General features: G+C 36.2%; 1 protein-coding gene across 2 annotated transcripts in view; it reads left to right on the plus strand.

Annotated features, from left to right (window-relative positions):
• The first annotated feature begins 157 nt into the window (after positions 1–157).
• The window catches only part of LOC129776734 (homeobox protein aristaless), a 292574-nt gene continuing 270213 nt past the window's right edge, over positions 158–22518 (plus strand). Inside the window, exons 1-2 of one of the 2 annotated variants that reach the window (XM_055782554.1) lie at positions 158–1475; positions 22102–22137. The gene's annotated coding sequence lies outside the window, so the exon portion shown is untranslated. The remainder of the gene's footprint in view (positions 1476–22101; positions 22138–22518) is intronic. The other variant, XM_055782553.1, reaches the window with a different exon arrangement.

The raw sequence follows: 22518 nt of genomic DNA on the forward strand, positions 1-22518 counted from the left end.
CGAAAGCACCACCACGGATGCAGCGAGAGCCGCGATGAAATTCGACGCTGGTGTTGGTTTAATTTACGACCGCACACAGGTATTCGACCAGCCTACCTGGTCCACCTTGTTGTTTACACGTTGCGATAGCGGCCGCTCAGTTCTTGTTCAACGTTCGTTTGGCGTAGTCTGCGAGGTTCCGTGCGCGCTTCTGTTGGTTGTGCGGTATTCGTTGTTGTTGTTGTTGATTGTTTTGACAGTTGCATTTGGTTTTCAAGCGTACTTTTTGCGGCGATCGTTACACCCTCTAGTGCGCACCTGAACGATAACAGAAACACGATATTGATCTCTGTGCGACGTTGCGATTGATGCGAGAAATCGTCGGTGTCAGTCACAAATGGACATAGATTACAACGCGCATGTGCCGTTCCCAGTGCAATATAGTCTGGCATGAAGACAGTGCAACTGCAGATATGCAACCCCAGTGCCGACTGTAGCGTTTGACCTGTCGATTTTATTTGTTGTCATGAATCCGGGGGGAAGCACCCCGTTGTTATGTTGGATCGTCATCACCGTCGATGACTCGAAAATAACGTTCAATTCGTTCTCAATTAACCACGGTACGACTTCACCGAAGGTGCCTTCGCGCTTCTAGTGACGGGTGAGATAATAACTAAACAAAAAAAACAAGGTGCCGAGTGTCCATGAATAATCGACGCCTTTCAGTGGAATTAATTGGATATTGATGACAACTGAAAATTTCATTCGTTCGTACCCAAGGCTTCGGAAACCACTGTTGGCCGTTGGGTCGCGGAAGGAGGGGAAAAAGTGACACCTTGAACAAAACAACACTCGCTCGCTCAGCCCCAGGACCGGTAGGATCAAACAGTGGCAAACCGCGGCGAAGATCGTTGTGAATCTCGCACGTGGTGTGCAGTTTTGTTCGCGGGGGAACGAATCGATAATTTCATTAGCAGTGTTTGCAAAATCCGGCAACATCATCAGCGGAAGCAACTTCTTGGCGCGTCTTTGGTCCTTTGAAGTTGTTCAGCTTTATTACCGGGCTTCATTAGCGCCTGTTTGCGAGCAGCTGCCGATCACAGAGACTCATTTACACCAATTGTTTCAGTTGAAGAGGTGCGAAACGACCGAGTCAAGTCGCTTTCGGCTTGGGTGATAACTAGATCACGTTTGGGTAGGAAAAAGTGAAGATTGGAAAGTACTTAAGGAGATTCCAGAACCCACGAATTGGTCTGGTATAGTTGAACAGCTAAAAAGCGAAACTAAGTGCGACTTTTTGCGTCTTATTGAAGCAGTGAACGCGATTCAACTTTTGAGGAAAACCAGTGTGTGAAACTAACAGCAGGTGCCAGTTAATTATCCCATGAAGAAGGATTAGTGTTTGTAAACCTAATTAAGTGTCCCGTGTGTTTATGTTGATTGGAATTGGAGCCGTGGTGAGAGCAAGCGGAGGGAAGATAAATTAATTCATCAAGGTAAGTATTGCCGACGGCATCATGTATTATTGCGATTCCTGTGCATGTCATGCAAATATTAAGATGTTGGACATTGCTGCTGTTGACATGAAAGACCTGAAGCATACATTGACGGAACAGCTGTCGGCTAGCATATGTTGTTCGAGGACTGAATTGTTGTTCATTGAAACTAGTGCAATTTATAATTTTCGATAGTTTTATAGTAAACAACTACCGGACTCATAGTACTTATGAATTGAAATATACGATTGTCATCAAGCTTGCTTCCGCAATTCATGTGTTTCAAAAGCAACACTACCCTTAAGGCAATAGAAATAATTTTCATAATTTTTGTCATTATAAAATAGTATTGGATCCAAAAACGTAACGAAATTTACTAGAGACAGTTTTAGTGTAAGTGATGTATCCAATATGTTGAAAGGTCGCTTTCATTCATGGTAATTGCTTCACAAATTACGACATTTTTGTGTTACTCGTGGTGAACGAAAAAATATACATCTTTCTCGAAGGGTTTCGGCAGAACATGGTACCTCTCAAATTTATTGTTTCAGTTTTCGTTTTAACGTTTAACCTAACCTCAATTGCTTTTATAAATGGCCCAAAACTGGAATGATTTTTGGTATTCAGTCACACCGGAAATAGTCACCTGCATCTCATTAAAATCAAATTAATCAACTTGTTCATGTTTCTATGAAATATGAATCGAACATATTCCGTATTCACGGGCGGTGAACTTAGACACATTTGACTGAGATTGCCAGATCAACTAGGATTCAAATCGTATTTTTCACAACAGCTGTTAACGTTAGAGTTTATGCAGTCAATGCAGTAATATAAATTTGAAAAAAACAAAGGGGTTTCTGATTAAACCAGGGTAACTTATGAATCCTTTTAGCGTTTATCCGGCAACCAATCTTTCAAAGTTTTCAAGTTATCAACTAATTCAAGTGATTGCGTTAACATTGTACATAACAGTAAGTTTTTGCATTACACAAAAGCGAAAGGCAATCAAATCTACAAGTGATAATAATCGGATGGATTATACTTTATTCCATTTCAGATTGAGTCGTATACTTTTATGTCGTGACAACTAACTCCTGACTTCTTAATTAAATTACTGTATTGTACTAAGCCAGCAACTTAGTTCCTGCTGTTTGGCAATAGATGGTCATAGCAGTATTTGCTGATCGATTTGGGGCTGACTCAAAACGTCATGAATCAAGCTTATATGTAGGGGAAGACGGGGTAAGACTGTTCCCCTAAGAAAACCAATTTTCAGTTAAACGTCCTTTAGGATTTCCCCTATTTGTTGTGCTGCATATCATTGAGTATATAATAATCTACTACTGAAAAATGTGTAACTGTTTTTAACTTTTTTCGGCGTTTTTTCATTAATTTTTGAAATAATAAAAAAACACTTCTTATTTTGCTGGCGGGGTAAGAAGGGCCACCCGCGGGGTAGACAGAGCGATACTATTTTCAAACAGTTTAGTCTAGTAAAAATTACAGGAACAGTGTTGTCTAAGGTACTAAATGTTGTTCATAAACTACACACAAACTTCTGAAAAGGCTATCTATATTCCATGTGCAGAGTTTTCAAAACATGCGTGAGAAAATTTACCAAATTATCGGACGATTTTCTACGTGGCTCTAAAATCTCTCAAAATCCGTTCAGGTGAAGTCCTCATGATCCCGAAGTAGGTATTTCTGGTTCCGATTAGACGTGTTGATATCACAACGTGTGGCGCCTTTACCCCGTCGAAAATGGTCCGTCTTCCCCCCAGAGCACCTTTTGCATTATTTTGCACACGCATTTTATATTATATTTCACATACCTTTTCATGCATGCAGAACCGGAACAATCTTCTGAGGGACTGAGATACTGGCAACAAACGGAATATACAGTTTTTGCAGTTACCTTCACAATTAGATCGCTTTCAATCGCAAGAGACGAAAACCTGTTTTGTTTACAATTTTGATATTTCGTGCGCTCAAGTGTTGCAAGGTGTTTCGAAATGACAAAAGTATGCTATTAATGCTTCTTGCGTAGCATAATTACCAAAATACTGAGGATTTCTTATAAAACTAGAAGTGGTCCGTATTACAGCGAAGACTGTTCTCTGAAGTTAGCCTGGTTTACGAAGCAAAGCGTAATCGGTTGTCATCAACAACTTCCGAAAATTTATCATTTATTCATCATAATAATAACCACTGGGTAATTTTGAGTACAGTTAATAAATTATTGTTATGAGTAAATATTGATTTAATTTATCAAAAAATCTGGCATTTCAGTAATCAAACCTTATTTTTAATCATGGATAAATGGTTTTGCTATGCCATGCTAGCTAGCTAATGAGTTATTTTGTAATGATTTATGTTGTTTTTTTATCTTTGCTTATTTTTTGTCGGCCTGTTATCACCACTTCAGTGCCAATCAACGACATCAGGGAGGCGACTTCACCTGTTCCTACCTATCAGACTCAACAACTCATGAGCCGGGTCAACTTCTTTTACTTTCCTTCCGAAGGAAGACGTAACCAGAATTCTTTTGCCTCAGAAAATCCCTACGACGCCAGCTGTGAACCCAGGCCGATCGGATTTTGAGGCTGTTACGCCAACCACATAAACACTGGCGCCGTCCGTTATTTATGTTGTGTTAATGAGAAATTACGGATTTTTCCCAATATCCCGTATCCAGCCGGATAGTAAATATTGGCCGAATAGGACGGATATCCGTTTCATCTCTAGTATCAATGTTTACTTTCATAGTTTCTATGTGTGATTTACTTTATCTCCAAATTGAAATTCCTCTGAATTTTGTTCTTGAAACATGTTCAAAGTTATGCTAAAAGATCAAAAAATGCCATAACAGTACCAAATGAAAAGGCCGCCTAAGAATATCAGGTTGATAGCATGCGTATTTCATAGAGAAAATTGTCGTGGACTGTAATACAAAACAATTTGTACATTGTTTTCCACATGCTCTTTTTTGTCAAAAAATAAAATTGAGATCCAAAAGGAAAACTACCAATGCTACCACATTTTACGGTACTAATTTGTTTGAAAACTAACTAGAAACATTTATTCGAAATAATCTATACTCCAAAAACTATTTCTGTATTGTTTATTTTTACTTTTTAAAAAGTTACGTTATATCGAGTTACGTTACGCAGAGTTGTAGTGGATCTGTATGTGAAGGAAAACGCAAAATAAACTTCTTTTTTTTCATTTTTAAATACGGCAAACAAAAAAAAAAATTTGGCAGAAAATAAACATATTGGACACATTCTTTGGGAGCCCCACAAAACATTTGGAGTGATCTACTCAAAACATTGATGTTGATTAAACAACCATATATGATAACTTCTGCCTCATAGAAACAATGCTTCAAACATTATTTAGGTTTTTAGAATTCGAGATCATACTGCTCTAGATTACTCCTAAAGACAACATCTAAATTCTTTAAGCGATTTACAAATGTTACATGAGCATAAGAATGTGAAGAAAGAGATCGGAGGTAGTTTTTTTTATTTTTTTATCATCTTTTATCAAAACCTAACCAAACAAAGGCTTTAATGATAAAAAATAAAAAACTTTCGATAGTGAATTTTTCTTGGGAATATTTTTTTATTCTTTAGTTTTGAGATATTCAGCCTTCTTGATTGGTTCGTCTCAGCCTTTCTAGGAAATAAATCATTATAATTTTTTCTCATTTTTGGTGAACATTTACATGTTGATATCTGCATTCGAACGTCATCGGAAAAAGGGTGTGTGGAGAAAAGATTGCCCCCGGTGAGAGATCTCTTATGAAAAACGGAAAACTAAGGATCCATGAACCGATTCCTGTGGCATTCCTGAGAGAACCGGTTTAAAAGTAATTGCAGTAATTACAACCATTGCAGAAAACTTGATTTCTTGAAATTGAACTTGAAATACTTGAACTCGATTTCTGTCAGTCTGATAACTTCCGTTAGGTTACCCAGTTGAGCTCGAAAAATCATAGAACACAATTGATATGCGTAACTTTTTTTCAATGCACAACACGACCAAATAGGAATGTTGCAATGTGAAGTCTATTAGGAGCAGTATAGTTTTTTGTCAATTATTCGTGCTATATTGTCGTGTACTTTCAGAAGTGCAGTCTCAGTACTATGTTGATTTCTGAAACCGTACTGGAAACAATGATGAAAATCAATCCCACTGACAAAGGAGGAAGTCTGACCTATTTAAATTTCCAAAAAAAACTCGAAAATAGCGGATATGGTTTAAGCTTAACGGATATGGTTTAATAGCGGATATGGTTTAAGCTTAAGCTCTGTAACTCCCGGAATGAATGTTTTGCGTTTCCATTGTCTCGGAAATATTTAGTCATTATAATGTCATCCCTTCGGTACGGCAAGGTGTTTTTTGAGCATGCAACTTTTCTCGTTTGATATGCATCATCTCTTGGAAAACCTTCGAACATACGCGGTTGACATATAGAGTGTGCTGGTAGATGAATTATGAATTATGCGCAGGGCAATTCACTATCAAAACAAAACAGCTTAATTCAACATTGGCGCGGCGCAGAAGGCAAGCAATACTCGTTGGCCAATTATACAAGAACCAGAGAAAGTTCTAGAGTCTATATACCAGCCTGTACTCGCGCGCAAAATCATAACTCGAGCACAGTGTCACAGACTGTGCGTGTCTCTGTAATTTGGTTATTGTTTGTATTTATTTAAAGTAAGAAAAGATATAATCAGATGAAACAACTCCAGAAAATATTTTTTCTTCAACTTCAATCACTCAGTTCAGTCTTCTCAAAACAGAACTATTTATTCTCGGTCTCTGAGATCGCATTCTCGAGTATTGGAGGGTTAATTAGAGAAAAAAACATAAGTCATACTAAGAAATATTCAATGATACATTATTACATTACGCCAAAAACGGTTACTAAAAATTGATAAGCAATACTTTATTTTCTGTAAAGTTTCATTAATTAATATCGTTGATTTTTTTTAAGAAAGTTGTCATTTGTGAACACATAAAGCATTCATTTTCCACAAAAATATTCCCAAGATGATTATAACATTATAATATTGCATATTTTGAAGTGTTGCCGAAATGTTTCCAAAAGCAATAGATCAGGAATGCAACAAGCAAACCAAACAGCATGAATAATTATGCCGACAGCTTTCACCAGACTGTATCTTAAACAGCAAAACATAACATAACGAGGCCCAATATATAATTTTAGAATTTTTCAATTTCTCACTCTTCATTGTTGTTCTATCCATGACACTATTTCTTGTATGAAATCTGTACGATTAATTCACTTTACTTAATTAAAATAACAATACTTGATTAAAACTCACATTCGTAGTCATTAAAGGCAAAGTTTTTTTTTCCAAAAAATTAGTTTTCATTGATTTTGGAGACCTTATGCCGTGTATTTCCAGCATTCTTAATTGGTCATTTAACAAATAATATGCCTGGAGAAAACATTGTTGAAATTGTCCCTAGTGACAAAACAGATGCCGAAAAGCAACAATTGAAAAAAAGGAATTGGAGAATGTCAATTGATGTCAGAGAGCGAAGAGATTCTGAAGGTTTCAGTTGTTTGGATATTGAAAAATAAAGCACTAGAGTGCTTTTTGAATTAGTAATATTATTGTGAACCTCAATTTTGAACTATTTTTATAAAAGGGCCTTTTTCATCATCTAAATATGTCTAGAAAAGGAAATAAAAGGTCGCAAAACATAGTTCGTATTTGTGAGGAATGTCTGGTTCTGATGAAGATGAAAATGAAGTGATTCAAGGATGGTATCGAGATTTTGGAATCTGACGGAAGTATGCAAGCAGAATCATGATAGAATATGTGAAGAGTTGTACTGAAGAAGAAGCACTTCGGGTTTTGAAAAGAGATTGGAAGAATTCATGCAAATCATTCGATTTGTCCGATTTGATGAAAAAAAACGGAACGATCCAAACATTTACGCAGCAACAACTTTACTATGATATCCAAAATATGGAATCAATTTACATACAATAGCCAATGCTGTCAAAAACCTCACGAGAATATTTCAACTGTTCGAGCAACTGTTCCCTTCTAATGCTTGCTGCAAAATTCACATAATACATGCCAAATAAGCCGCTCAAATTTGGCTTAAAGTGTTGGTTGGCAGTAGATATTCAATTTAAATACGTTATAAATGGGTTGCCTCAGACAGGAAAGGATGAAACGCGAACTGCAACACCCTTGGGCGAATTTGTAGTTCTAAAGTTAGCCGGACCATATCTTCATCGAGGCCGAAATATAACCACGGATTATTTTCTCACCAATAATCCTACAGCTTAAAAATAGCTGCAAAAGAACCGGTTTAGTTGAAACTAATCGAGTCATGAAAGATGAAATGGAGTTGTATTCTTCAGTACATTTATAAATCTTACAACTAATATACTCTATTGAGGTAAACGATTTTTCTAGGGCCACCATTTTGAGGATTTCGGATTTCTGAACAGTTACTATTCACAAGCAATTGTTTTCGAAGTCCTACGTCAAGTTTCCGTCCGTGCCTCTAGGCGCAGATTCTACAACTTTTTATTTACTACTTTTCGGCGTATTACATACTAAAATACGTTCTATGCTGCATCTTGTTTAATTTATTGAGTTTGGCCACATGTTAACTAACTATCGCGATAACGACAAATAATTCGATCTTGTTTTTCTATTGAAAAAAAAAAATGAATAATCATCCAATGGAGAATTTTGGGATTGAGCTCACGATTATTCGTTAGTAAAGAGGCCGCGCAACCATTTGGCGGAGAATACCTCCAATGTTCGATGTTTTGAAACTCTTATATTTTTTAAACTCTCGAGTGTTGAGAAGATCTTTAAATTATTCCATCGCATAGAATATTAGTCTAGGCATATGATCTCTAATGTCCAATGATGGAACATTTTTGGACATAGTGGAAGAATACAGAGAATTTAATAGTGGTCTTGCAGATATTGTCTTGAGTTTTAAGCAAAATTTATGAAGAAGTTCCAGACTTCATCACCAAGGTTGCTCTTAGTATGTATGTAACATGTCCGGGGAATAGGAATCCATTAATTCACGCAAACTTCAAGATTTTTTAGCATACTTGGAATGATACGGTTCAGCTCCAATAGGCACTGTTTGCTTCTGTTATAGAAACCTTCGACAGATAAAATCTGGGAAAATATTCCACAAGCTACTTTTAAGACGAATTTTTCACCCGAAACATGATGGACCAGAGACAGAAACTAATGGTAGTCACTTGGTATCAATTGGTGATGTTATCGTGAGAAGAGATGAAATTCTCGTTCAGCTGTGAGAGAAGTATTCAGTCAATCAATCTCGTTCTTGATGAGTTATGCAATGTTAATTTTTTTTTAATTTTTGTCTCTTCTTCTTCACGGAAAGTTATTTTTCAGAGAGAGATATGTACAGGAAATCTCTCTCTCCCTCTCTCTTTCTCCCTCTCTCTTTCTCTTTCTTTCTCTCTCTCTCTCTCTCCCTGAAGTCCATCGACACTGCTTTTTCGTCTCCCGTTCAGTGATGAAAATATTGAAAATGAAACACACAGCAAAAAGTCAAAGCTAACTTGAACAACGTTAGCCTGTTCATCTTAATCCGTCAAATCAGAACCATTGTTGGCGTGTAAGAAAGACTAAACAAGATCCTGAAAACAAAACCATTTTTCGGATAATCGTAACTCGCCGAAAAACAAAAATCGACATTGCGTTTCTCGTGAAAATTAAGGTGAGCGTATAACATTCCCTCGCTTCTCAACTATGTTTCGCAGTGGGTGAAAACAGATGTTTTTCTTCTCAAGTAGACGAGCATTTTGATCTCTGATCGTGAGTGATCTACTTTTTACCACCCGTCATCATCCACGTCAGAAATGAGCAGCGAATCTCAGATGGAAATTCAGTTCAGATGTTTTTTTTCTTCAATTCGTGTCTTTTTTTGTATCCAGAATTTTCAAGTGTTTCTGTTCGTTTTCTGTGATGTTTAGCTGTTGGACAATCGAAATATTCTTTCATGACGTTCGCACTAGACGATGTTCATTTTTTAACATTCGATAAAAAAGAGAAGTATATCGTCAAATCAATTGCAAAACACAACTAAAATTGCGCCTTATTATCTGTTTTAGTAACAGGACCATAAACTCTATTTACATTCACAATCGTCTGGCATGAGTTTCCGGCTGGGAAGTATGGCGTATTTTTTCGCTGGTATTTATGTTTTTCACGCGCTCAAGCAAAACTGAGCAAACGATAGGCTCTATATTGAAAGGTTAAACGTAGTCCTATGTCAAAAATTGATTAATAACAGTATTCTAAGACAGATGGTATATCTAGCATCATTATAAGAATGATACTGTTATGTTAACGGTATATTCAAATGTCATCACAGAAATCAGACATGATTGAGTGAACGGTTGTTGCAAATCATTGGATGAGATACAGCAACGCGCGGTGTGTGACAACGCTCTTATTTTGGAAACATATTGACGTAGAACTACGTCTATAATTTTTTTTGCCTGGATGTAAGTTCAAAGTCTCGACAACGAAAGTGTTACACTTGGAGTGCAACGCTATTGAAATCACACAAATCTGTATATAAGCTAGCGCCCGCTCGAAAGTCCATTCAGTTGTGATAGCGGAGTAGGATGGTTTCGCTCATTCGCCTCTGCATTACGCTCTTCTCTACCAATCCCGTTTCTATTCTGCCGCCGGACTGAACGGAGGCTTCAGCGAAAAGCAAAGTATCGATGATGACAGCACGTCGGTAAATTCTCACTTTCGCTTTTTTGGTGAATTTCTTAAATTTTAAGGAACAAGTTAAGGATTCTCCATTAACATTAGCAGTTCAACGCCTGTCTCGTTATTTAATAAATGCACTTTGGAAACATGTTGTTTCTTATTTTCTTATTGACCTTTTTTAAAAAATTCTTACGAAAGAATCAATTCTCAATTTTCGTTTCGTTCTTAAATAATAAACAAGCGAATAAAATGAAATTATTTCGTAGTTCTGCACCAACAATGCGATAGTGTACTGAACATCACCCGTCTCGTTATTTCTTTCAGTTCAAAGCAGAAAAGCGAATCTTCCTACGCATTTATATATATATATATATATATATATATATATATATATATATATATATATATATATATATATATATATATATATATATATATATATATATATATATATATATATATATATATATATATATATATATATATATATATATATATATATATATATATATATATATATATATATATATATATATATATATATATATATATATATATATATATATATATATATATCGCACAGAAATCGAACTATACAGTGACTGAAACTGGAATTCGTACCCCACCATGTAGATCTTTTTTCACTACTTTTGAAAGTCGAAAACAAGCTTTCGAAACATTCTATTTAGATGATGATATATACATTATTTCAAAGCTGAATACTTCAGATTTTAGAATATTTTACGAACATATTGTTATTTTGGTGTATGTAGATGTAGTGAGCAAAAATATCGGAAACAAACAAACAAAAAATATCGGAAACAAACAAAATAGATTTCTTTTTGTTTTTTCAAAAAAAAAAAAAAAATGTGAACTAACAGATTTTTTGGCCAACTAAGTCATAAGCAAATCCATTTAACCTTATCAATCAGCTTTCATTCAATCCTATAACGTTTCTGTAGGACCTATCAACACAGAGATATTTATATATATATTTTTCCTCTTAGTGATATGATGTAACCGCAAGGTTGACGTGGGACTACCGTTGGATTAGTAATCATTTCTTTGTATTGATTAAATTATTGGTGGAATGAAACTATTTTCGAATTCAATTGAACACACATATTTTGCTGTGTAAGTAAAGAATTTAAGCAAACGCCATGTAATGTAAGGCACCTTGGTTTTGATGGCTGTGTTGGGGAAACCTTAAATCGGATCAATCAAAACGTGGCAGTTCGGCGTTTAGATAGCGCTTAACATTTTACAGTTATTCAATTGGTTATCTAGGGAAAAATAACATTAATTGTGATGGATGCGTACAATTTTTTCCTATCAATTGTTGCAATTATCTTTCCGATCCATTATGTAATGTTCGAGTTATAAGCATTCGAAATTTTTCCTTTTTCTCTGCATGTTCTGTGTAGGGTTTTCATTTCACCCTCCCATATATTCCGGTCAGACGTAGTCCCACGTAAAAAAATTATAGGAGGTTGTGTCCAAGGCACGGCCACATTGTTGACGTAGAACTACGCTGTGAGTTTTGTTCAAGTCGCGCACTAATAACTTCGGATATTATTTTAGAATGCTGCGCAATTTTTGAAATAACTGTCTAGTAGAAGTGTTTGGTTGCCTTGAAATGGTTTTTTATTGTAGAATCAGTTGACGATAATTGATTGATGATTCATCCTTGCCCTCGCAGAACAATACACAAGCAGATCGCATGTTGCAGTTTGTTTATGTCAATGCATTGAAAATTTATCTTGAACGCTATTCCTGTGGCCTTTTTCGCAATTGACATACACTAGGCTACAGGCGATTATATACTTGTTACACCAACACCATTATTACACATCTCAGAACTACATCAATCTTTTTTTGGCACCGCATTGAAACAACAACAATGACCATACTTGCAGTATCAAACATCATGATACAGAGGAACTTCGATATAACGTACCCTCGTTATAACGCACCCTCGATATAACGTCATTCGATATAACGTACATTTTATCTCGATATAACGTACACATTTTCAAAGACGAATCCGGACCATCTTAGATTGCAATGTAACGTTAAGTGTGTAAAGACATGGGTCATTTGAGCAACTTGGCATACTTGAAATCTCGAGAAAAGAATTAGATTTTTGGAAAGAGCCAAAGTTTTTTTTTCTTAATTTTCTACAAAAAATTATAATTCCAAAACCTACAAAATTTTGGTCAAAGAATGAAAAAGGAAATTGTTCAAATTTTCATGTAAAAAATACATAAATTGTAATTTTATTTAAAAAAAAATATTTTGGAGATTGAAATTAATTTTTCTCAAAAATTGTTTTTTTAATTCCCATAAAAATTACCTAAAGTAACAGTGTACTTCTTCCAATGAATGGGAGACTGGTTGGTAGTTGTATGGAATATTCATATATTAATGTTCTTGAGAAAAACAAATTTCAAATTTTCAAAATGTTTTTGTAGAATGATTTTTTTTAAAATGAGCTATTTTTTAATGAACGCTTGAACATTTTCTATATTTCATTGTCTGACCAAAAGTATGTGTAGTTCTTATAGTTTTTAAATTGAAATTATTTTGAAATTTCAAGTTATTTTTTTATTTTTCGAACCTACCAAGGACCTACCAAATTTTAATTGTAGAATGAAATATAGAAAGTAATCTAGAATATAAAGAATATAGAAAAAGATTATAAAAATTGCGCTGGAGAAAAATTATTTTAAACAATTAAATTCATTTTTTTAAAAAATATATCTGTTTTTAAATTATGAACGAAAATTATATAAATAGTCAAAACAACTACCGACAAGACTCCCAGACATCGGAAAAAGGGTACTGTTACAAGGCAAAAGTTTTTTAACAAGTAAGCGGTCATTTTTTGTATTCAATCAACAGTATGAAGGGAAACATCATAAGAAAGGTTGGCTTCAAATTCTAGTTGGATTTCGTTATCATTATCTCAAATTCTACTCAAAACAGCATCACAATAAAAGTAATATGAGCTATGTTTCTGAGTTCTTTGTTGTGCTTCGATATAACGTACAATTCGATACAACGTACAATTTTGAAAGTGAAATGTACGTTATATTGAAGTTTCCTTGTATATGTTATTTAGTATTGACTCAGTGCAATCGCACCTTTATATTCATTATCGCCGCTGAATAATTTGTACCACCAAACAATCGTTCATCATAGCATTAAAATATTTGGTGCTTGTTTCATCACGACAAGGCCAATATACACGGGAGCTGTTACAAATGGGGTTTCAGCATGGCAAAGATGCTATTAGTACATACGGGTTATGAAGCACGCACGCACGCACACAAAGCCATATATCGATGGCTTGAAGTAACTAAATATACACACACATATCTCCGCTTTGAGCTCTTCTCAACAGAAGCCCTTTCAATTAATATATTTGCGGTGGAGATGGTGGAGATAGTTTTGCTACTGTCATGCGGAACCAAATCACACACAACAATTATTTTCTTGTTGAGTCGTTGATAGCCTAGATTGATGATTCCCCACACAATTGTGTAGTTCAAAACCTTAATGGAATGGCGTCAGTTTGATGTAACGATTGCAATGCCAGAAACATCAGCGAGTAAGTAATTTGGTCGTGTCCACAGCTCAATCCGAAACGAAGCTATGTGATGACGCAAAACAAGGAAAAACAAGCAATATTCGTTGCTTCGTATCTAGAACGATACTGAAAGTTTACCCCAGCGAGATCCAAAATTTATACTCTCGGCAAATATTCCCCTTCGTTCTTAATCTTCATCTTTTATTTGTTCACGGAGACTTGAAATTATTTCCTTTCGTTGCTCGCCGATAAGTTGCTCGTTATTGACGGCACGAGTTGGGAAGCTCACAAATGAGCAGAACAAATGTATGGGAGAATGGAAATGCTCCTAGTTTTATCAATGTAAATTATTTACACACCAGGGGATTATAATATTTAGCATAAAAAACAAATATTAGGAAAATTTCCGATTCGTTTGGTATGTAAATCGCCAAAATCCTTACGCGGCAAAACTAGTTATCAACGTCAACTTCATTTCATTAAAACGTGACCTGTTTTCTGATTTGGCATCCTATCATAGCATGAAAAATTACCGTTCCTATAGCATTAGAAGGCTTTCATGGAAGTTGGGTGTCGTGCACAAATAACGTAATTCGAGAAGATGGGGAGAGGGGGGTCGAAGTTGCGTTACGTACTGTCTATTGGAGATAGGAAATTGCGTTACGTAGTGGGGAGAGGGTCCAAAATCTGGATTTTTAGCGTTACGTAATTTGTGCACGACGCCTTATGAATCACAGAAGTCCTCAAAATCATATTATATTTGATCAACATTTAGAAATTTCTTCATTGTGCCGTGATTTTAAATCTGGACACTTTGCTCTTAAGGAAGTATTCTAGTCTAGAAATTCGAAAGAAATAAAAAAAATCCTTCATATTTCTGTAGTTTAGGCATTCAAGAATGGACTCTAGAAAGGACTTATAGAAAATCTATTATTTACCGAGTTAGAGCCGTTTTAGTGGAGCGGTATCTTACCTGGTACGGCCATAACAATGAACTTCAAACGCGTTTTTCTCGAAACTAGTTTTTTTCCAAATGGCGTACACGATATCTCAAGTTCTACTGAACCGATTCATGTCGAATTTATATGAATACAATCTGTATGCATCTCTTTATGGCATGAGCCGCTAAAAATTATATTTTCTAAATTTTAATATTTTTTGAAAATCGGGAAACGTAAGAAAAATCCTTTTAAACCGCATTTTGTTTTCCAAGCGGCCGACAATTTGTCAAAAAACATGTTTTTGACTTGTCTGAGGTTCATGCAATAGCCACATCTTTACTGATTCAGAATCTGTTCGATTTTTCTGTTTCAGATAACCAGAAGGACTGGAATCATGTACGCCATGGCACAACTTCCTTTTGAACTTCTCAATTCATCAGTTTGAAACAATTCTAGTGATGAATATTTTTTCTCCGTTCAATTTTTGTTTTACTGTTAAACAATTAATGATACACTGCGTTGAGTGAAGAGCTTATACGAGCAGTATCCTCTGCCTAGAACGAGATATACACTACAACATGGCGCAACTTGGTCAAAACCACCCCGAATGGGTTATTTGAACTGATTGAGAACTAAAAATGACCTATGAATAAGAAACATATTGTAATCAGTGTGAAATTGACGTTAATTTTGTACAGGAGTGAGAGTTTTTCCATCTTGTTCTATAGTTATGAAACACTGGACTTTTGGTTTTTTGAATGTTTCGCTCCTGAACACAACAATAAAGTTCAAATGACCAGTCTTTCAAACGAAGATAGTTATTCTATCCTACACTTTATACTTAAATTCAACCGACTTCTTACATATCTTGGAAACTCAGAAAAAATGAGTGGTTCTATAGTTGTGCAACGCAGTGTATAATGGAAAGTAAAAATATTCTTTGTTTTATTTTTACGGAGCTCGAAATCGTCTGAAATTCGTGTCTCTACACTAGAATACCCCCTTAATTCCGCGTACTCTTATGCAACTCATTCAATGAGAAATTTCATCGTTTACTCTGATCCGACCAGATTGAAAATCATCTTCTTAATGTGCTTTTTATTCGCGATGACAGTAGTACGAAATTTCATCTTGATTTTTGATGAGGGATTGAACTTATGGTGATTTTCCATAATGAAATTATTGACAGGTAAATTCCACTCCTAGTTGGCTGAAAAAAAAACCCGATTTTTGCATAAGGTAAAATTACAATTTTCGTTTTCGTAGAGTCCATTTTGATTGCCACTTCAAAAGTCAGTCAGGGCCCTATTCACATTCGTTTTCAAAAAATCATAAGTCGAAATGAAGATGTTCATTTAGTAAATGGTGTTCGACTAAGTTATAGGTGAGGCAAGAGCTTTCTGGAACAAAATAACGTTTTGAATACATCGCTGAAAACTTTTTTCTAAAATTTAATTTAATATTGAAAACCTGTATACCAAATCGTGGAGCAATGTGAGAGGATTGATTTGGTTTATCATGAACGATAGAGTTAATTATGATTATTGGATTAGAATTGATGATTATCTACATAAACCTCCCTGGTGGACCGATATTAAACTTTGTAAAGAGAGAGAGAGAGTTGGTCACTGGTACCGACAGCTACAAATTAAGAAAAGAAGGGTTTGTGTTCAGATGTATCACAAAATGTTACTACTTTGAGTGAAATTTCTGACTATCATCTTTTATAATAAAACATCTTTGGGTGTTGGAACCGACATTGGTATTGCGTAAATGCTCCTCGTTACGTGCTCTCTCACTCTCATCATGCATTTGAAAAAAAAAAACAGTCGCAGTTAAAGTTGAGTTAAATATGATAATGAAAATGTTAACTTTGACTAGCTGCTACTTCATGCACTTCATGTATGAAACTTATACAATTTATATTTCCCTTGATGCTGGTGAGAAAAAGCTTGAACAGGTCCTAGGTACGATAAAGTGTGTACTTTACAGTAATTCTATTATATACTTTTAATAGTCCAGCAACAGGCAAACTGACTGTAGCCGTTGTTTAACCTTTTATCACATACAGTTTTGGTGTGAAAAATTAGCATAGCAGTATTTGCAATGTTAGTTTTGCACGCTACCATGTACGAAAAACGTGTTTGTGGCGTTTCGCTATTGGCTGTGATTGGCTTTATGAATAAAATTTGTCCAATGATTAAATATAAGGTTTGAATATAAACGTATAAGAAAAACTTCTAATTTCATGCCCAGATACCCATTGCCTCGCTGGTAGAATTGTTTTATATAATCATGCAATTCAATTTACGTGCTTGTGTTGAATTGTAATCAAATTCAAGAACGAAATAGTAAATACACATACTCACGAGCCCAAGGCGCCACACCGGATTCGTCAAAGCTCACGCGAGTTTTTTCTTCTTCTGGTATATAGAATTACGATGCGCCAACGAGAGAAGTGGCCTCTGTACCCCGGGCACGGTGTTAATTCACCAATGCGCTGGCTGAAAACGCATTCCACAGATTCAAAAGTACAAAATACATCGCTGATAAGCGGCAGAAGGAACCGGCATTCGCATACACCGGCCCGACCAGAAGCGGTAGCGCTCGCGTCGCGCGCTCATGTCTGCCGGATCGCTGTCTCCACCGGGAAGTGGTTCCATGTATCCTCTCGGGGCATGGCCTTCTTTTTCGCCCTCACTCTTTCTCTCTGGGCCTCTCTTTCGTCCCCTCCTCCACTCACTCGCATGTGTCAAGCGTGTATTCTGAGTGCTCTTTGGCCGCGTGGACATTCGGGGCAGGAACAGGCAGAGCTAATATGGTCTGGCAGATAACGTAAATTAATTTAAATGCGTTTTAAGAGGACATTATAAGCATTGATAAGCGGGGTCGAGTAGCGCACTTTTAAGGCTCACCGGCAGTAGCCGGAGCAACCAGCAACAATAGCAACAACAACAACAGCAGGCAAAGTGGACAGGTAATGGATCAGCGGAGTTGGTCTCGAAGCGAAGCTGATCGTGTCCGCCTGCTCTGGAAAGCCATTTAAAGCAGACTGTATATATCGGCAATACTTCCCAATTGACAGACGCGGTGAGGTGACCTTTTCACATCTTCGTGACCGAGAGTGTTTGGAGTGGTTTTCTTTGGATCAATACATTGTAAAATGAGCGGAAAACTCAATTTTCATCTAAGCTACAGCTACGGAACATTTCGCAGGAAATACATTGTCTCGTACCGCAAAGGGCACAATTGTTACCATTGCATGATTAAATTACCGGAAACAATGACAATTAGTTTAATTGAATCGCAAAGTCGGACAAATTAAGAGCTACAAACATTGCAAAAAAAAAGGTCGACCTTCTTCTTGCTGTGATCGTGCTCACAAGCAAACGGCGACAGAGATGCTTGTATTGGTTCGAGCGTGTGGCGTCCTCCAAATCTCGTTCCAACCTTCTTTTCCGACGCCAGGTTTTTCTCGCAATTTGCGTGAGTCAAATGGGACAGCAGTAATTAGTAGTGCTCGGAAATATTTCAATTGCAAATGGGCAGGAGTGGGGATGTGACTTTGTTTATTTTTTTTTTTATCTTCGCTTATTTTTCGTCGGCCTATTTCCGCCACTTTAGTGCCAATCACCGACATCAGGGAGGCGACTCCACCTGTTCCTACCTATCAGACTCAACAACTCATGAGCCGGGCCAACTTCTTTTACTTCCGCTCCGAAGGAAGACGTAACCAGAGATTTTTCGCCTCAGAAAATCCCAACGACGCCAGCTGGGATTGAACCCAGGCCGATCGGATTGTGAGGCTGTTACGCTAACCATACAACCACTGGCGCCGTCATGTGACTTTGTTGTTATCGTTATTTTCACAAATTTAACTTTTTTATTTTTTTAGTTGCACCAACGTTCTCGGGGGATGTCGAATATTTCGTGTTGAAGGTATTTTAGATTCAAAATTTCCAAGAAAAAAGCACCAAAATATATGGGTCCAACAATTCGGATGACATTTGATGGTTACGGGACTAGGAGATCGAGATTTATGAAGCATGAAATTCCGTAAATCGAATGCTGGAGAATTTAGGCAAACATTGTATTTGAAAATCAGATTAAAATTTAACGCAGATTTTTTATCGTGGCTTTGGGCAACTATTTTATAAGACCGAAAATTGGACAGAATAAGTTATTACACGTTATTACGACAGCCCCAAAGATGTTGATGACAGTTGTTTCATGTGTTATTTATGACAAAGCGGGAACTCATACTAGCCAAAATGCCAAAATTATCGACATTTGTGTTGCCATATTGATTGGTTATTTTTAAAGGACAATATATTTTTTTGACGTAGGACTACGTTTTTTCACGTGTTTATGAAATAAAGTTAACGTTAATAACTATTTTTGCTACGAACAGATTTCAACGATTTGCACACCAATAGAATCGGAAATTCTCTAAGATTTGTTTGATATGCTATACATTACAATCCCATAGTCTGTATATGGTTTTAAATGGTGAAAATTGGAAGCACTCCCATTTCCCCATACATTTGTTCTGTTCATTTGTGTGCTTTCCCGAACAAAGCTGTCAATAACGGGCAACTTATGCAGCCGCTAGAATAGGAACAACGAAGGGGGATAGCGATCGCATCGGCTCTGTTCTGATGCAACAAGCTCCTTGCTTTGTTGACGGTTTTGACCGAGAGTCGAGAAACGACTCATTCGACTCAGAAACAGTCATTCTCGCGATGATTCATTTTTGTTGCTGCAACTGTGTGCATCTATTAGACGCGTGTTATGGGCTGCCATACAAATGAAGCATACATTTCCACATAATTCAAGAACTAATCAAGCAAACAGAACTAAATTTGGCATGTGGAGGTTTTATGGGGAAGAAACATTTCTAAGGTGGTTCGACACTCCTACCCCCTCTCTGAGCGGGTCTTCCATACAAATGGAACACAAATTTCTGCATAACTCGAGAACTTTTCAAGCAAACGAAACCAAATTTGGCATGTAAAGATTTTAGGGGCATGAAACGTTACTATGGTGAATAGACACTCCTCTCTAAGGGGAGAAGAGGGGAGGGGTCTGTCTTCATTCTATCATATTAGAATTGTGTCTGAAAATAATCGGATATTATAATGATGAGTTTTGGTGAAAATACTAGGATTTTTGTAGTAAGAGGTAAATTCAACGAGGTCGATTAGAAGATCAATCAATGAACAGTTCTGCGATTGGACTCATGAACTTGGGCTTAGTAAGAAAACGTGAATGTTTGAAGGTATTGATAACAAAAAAAAATACTTTTTTGAGCGGGACGAAGTTTGCCGGGTCAGCTAGTTTCATATAAACTTTTTGATGATTTTTTATTCATCTCATCTGAATTAGAAGATGATTTTTGAGCCATAGACAGCATAATTTTTTTGATGCCAAATGTCTCCAATTTTTTTTATCAAAAATAGACTTTTAGGCACTCGGTCGTTTTTTCGCCTGAAAAGTCAATTTTTGACAAAAACATTTTTTTTAGACGTCTCATACAATTTAAAGACATTTAGCATATTTTTTTGAAAACACAATTTTCAAAAAAATTCAAACATTAAAACACGACACTTAACTCAACATATTCTTTGTGCTTCATCCAACTAAAACTGAAGAAAGATTTTTAAAGTTGACCTTCAGTACATTAAGGAAGAAAAAGAAGAACTTTACCATCCGTACGACTAGAAAAATTACAAGGGGTTGTATCCAAGACACGACCGCATAGGACCTACGCATTCGTTTAATTTTATTTGCATTTCGGATATTATTCATAAATGCGCAGAAATTTCATAAATCACTGTTTATTAGATTAGTTCCTGGAAAGGGTAATTCATTAACCCTTGGCTTTGTAGAAGCAGTTCTAGAAGCAACGAATGCCTCTTGCCTTATTTCGCAGTTTATTTTCATGTCTATGAACGTATTGCACTGAGTATTCATCGCGCTTCCAGTGGTCTTTTTCGCATTCGACATACACAACAGAATGACCATTTCTCGAATTCTCGGTCAAAACCGGTTACGCTGCTGGAAGATCGTTGCATCGGAAAGGGGTCGTATTGCGTAGACAGTTTTGCGACTGGAACGCGAAACTAAATCAGACCAAGCATTTCCAGCAGAAGAATAATTTTCCTTGTGAGCCGGCGATGATAGCTCAGCTTGATTCTCCTACATGGCTCGGCTCGATGTGTTGATTGCAACGCCAGATCCGTAGCGAGTGAAACACGCGCTCGTGTTTACAGCTCGAGGGGAAACGAAGATGACACAAAATGAGCAGAATGAGAAAGAAATGAGCTGAAAAATAACAGAAAATGTTCTACTCCCCAATATATGTATATCATTTGTATAATATATATGTTAGAGCCAATATGAGCGAGCGAAACAGGAGACACATTTAAATGAAAGCATATGAAAGCTTTTCGTATAGTTTACCAAATACACGGCCCAGACAGAGAAAGATATATTCTCGTCCATGTTCTTCTTTATCCTCTTAGAGAACACTTTCCAACTTCATTTTATGATGAGGTGTAATATTATCACGCTTCCTTATAACAGCACTGGCAGATATATGGATAGCGTGGTTGTGTGAAATAGCTTTGCATTCCAGCCGCCGTTGGTTCGTTCTCCATTGACGTCGTATGGACTTTTTTTTGAACAATCCCAAATGAAATGAGGAAAGAAAACAGAAAGAGATGTCTGCTCGCATACATACAAACTATTTTTAAGTTTTTAAAACAGCTCATTATTCGCGCATTTCACTCTCCAGCACACGAAATGGCATCATTTCTGCCAAAGATGAAATGTTTTCTGCCAACGCTAGTTTGGGTGTATCAGTCGAAATGATGAAATGATGTACAGCAACATTAAAAAAAATCAAAGAAGAAAAAATAACTTTGATACCTAAGAACCACATGTTACTCTTCCTTTACCGTTGTTACATCTTAACAAAATTAACGTCAATGGATTTGAATTCCAACAAATGCATAATGCATGTGATCTCTATGTTCCAAAAACAGTTCAAATAAATTATAGCATTGATTTGCGAAACTTTGAACTCATTTTTCTCGAAACCATGTTTTCTTTCAGTCGGTGGTATCGATATCTTAGGATCAACTCGACCGATTTGGCGGAAGTACTTTTCTCAGCACGTAAATATGAATTATCTAGGGCGTTACAAAGCCGTCTTTCAATATCTCATTTTTTCGTTTTTTGATGACTTTCAAATAAACTTTAACTCGGAGACTTTACTTGATTCCTAACAATTTTATTTTTATTTTTTGACCTTACAGGCAGGAGTCCCCCTCTTAATTGGTGTCGTAATACAGGTAAACTTCGATATAACGTACATTTCACTTTCAAAATTGTACGTTGTATCGAATTGTACGTTATATCGATGTGAGTACTTTATCACAAAGGTAGTATATAATACTTTATTGTGTTGCTTTTTTAGTAAAGTTAATGAATAACTTCAATCAGAAGATGAAGCCAGCCTTTCTCATGATGTTTCCCTTCGTACTGTTGATTAAAACTTGATTCATTTAGAATCCGGAATCACAAAACCAGCTGTATTTCGGGATTGATTGAAGGTACAAAACTTGTTTTAGCATCACAATACAGATATTCCATTATTCTATCAGAAAAAAATATTGAAAAAATGTTTCCTTTACACTTTGAAAATGTGTACGTTATATCGAGGTAAAATGTAC

This window comes from Toxorhynchites rutilus, chromosome 3 (assembly GCF_029784135.1).
Source record: "Toxorhynchites rutilus septentrionalis strain SRP chromosome 3, ASM2978413v1, whole genome shotgun sequence".
NCBI classification, from domain to species: domain Eukaryota; kingdom Metazoa; phylum Arthropoda; class Insecta; order Diptera; family Culicidae; genus Toxorhynchites; species Toxorhynchites rutilus.